At 41.4% G+C, this 1,313-nt stretch overlaps 1 pseudogene; it reads right to left on the bottom strand.

The window, feature by feature from the left end:
• Positions 1–344: 344 nt before the first annotated feature.
• On the bottom strand, positions 345–1,077 carry LOC127196590 (nuclear ubiquitous casein and cyclin-dependent kinase substrate 1-like; annotated as a pseudogene).
• Between the last annotated feature and the right edge of the window lie 236 nt (positions 1,078–1,313).

Genomic DNA, 1,313 nt, shown 5'->3' with positions numbered 1-1,313 from the left:
CGCCGTAGACATAGAAGCTCATATTAAATGACAACTGGTCTGTCAAAAGTGCAGAAGAAGAACTAACACATCATTTTCAACCAAAACGTTTCTAGATTTTTTTCATCCATGTTGATATTCTTTAACAAAAAAACAAAGTTTCCATATCTTCCACCTCAAGTCTTATTGCTTTACAGCATGGTATGTCTTCCTTCTAATAAAAATACAAAGATGAAACAGTGAATGAGGTGATTATTTCATATGGCTTTCACCGGGAGACAGGGAGGGACTGGTAAAAGACCATAAGACAAAATAGCAACTTAAACACTTCAACATACAATGGTTCTGAGAGTGAGAGACAGATTTTAATCTTTCCCATATAAGGCTTCATCTTCAGACCCTTTATCTCCATGCAGGCTTCTAGAATTGGGGGCTTGCAGCTGTCTTCTCTACTGGAGAACTTTCTGGCTCCTTGTCCTTTTCTTTGGGAGAAGGAATTTTTCCTTTGATGCCTTCGAAACTGTGGGGTGACTCACTTTCCCTTTTTCTTTTCACTGGACTTGGTGACACTGTAGCCTTTAGACTGGGTTTGGGCATTTTCTTTCCTTTTTTCTCAGGTTTGGACATCTTAACCATCTTTTTGTGTTTCTTTTTTGAACTACCATAGTCAATATCATCATCTTCTTCCTTTGGAAATATTCATCGCTGCTGTAATCTTTCTCCTGGAAGGGTGCCTCACCATCTTCTTCTGGCTCTTCCTCACTGCCAACATCTACCAAGAGCATCGCTCTCTGTTTAGAAGCTGCTTCAGATGCTGCCTGTCGTGGCTGGTGTACATTTTTATGACCATCTTTTTCATCTTCACTGTCTTCTGATGTGAGAATCACCCTTCTTGGTCTTCACAACTCTTTCTTTGAGTCTTCACTGTCTTGTGAATTTTTTTTTCCTAGATCACCTCTTATTTTTCGCCTCTGGAGGAGATGACCAAATTTTCATAGCAGGAAGGCCTGAATCTCTTCCATAATCTTCATCTGCATCATCTGATTCCTGAAACTGTGAGTAATCAATGACCTTCCTCTTTCTGACAGGCCAGGACATGCCCGGAGCTGCTGGCTTCTCATAGTTCATTGTTAGGATTTGGCTTCAGTCTACCTACAATGATGTCATTGCTTACCTGCCAGCGGGGCGTGATCCTTCCTAGGGCCATATAAAGGTATAGATGCTCCCTGTAGTATCTCTCTACTCTCTCGCTTTTATTATTAATCTTCCTGTCTCTGTCTCTGTCTCTGTCTTTCTCTGGGGTACCCCTTCCGCCTTTCCATCTCTCCCTACAA

Source organism: Acomys russatus, chromosome 12 (assembly GCF_903995435.1).
Source record: "Acomys russatus chromosome 12, mAcoRus1.1, whole genome shotgun sequence".
In the NCBI taxonomy this organism is placed as follows: Eukaryota; Metazoa; Chordata; class Mammalia; order Rodentia; family Muridae; genus Acomys; species Acomys russatus.
The sequence above is the reverse complement of the archived record's forward strand: the minus strand, read 5'-3'. Positions and strand labels throughout refer to the sequence as shown.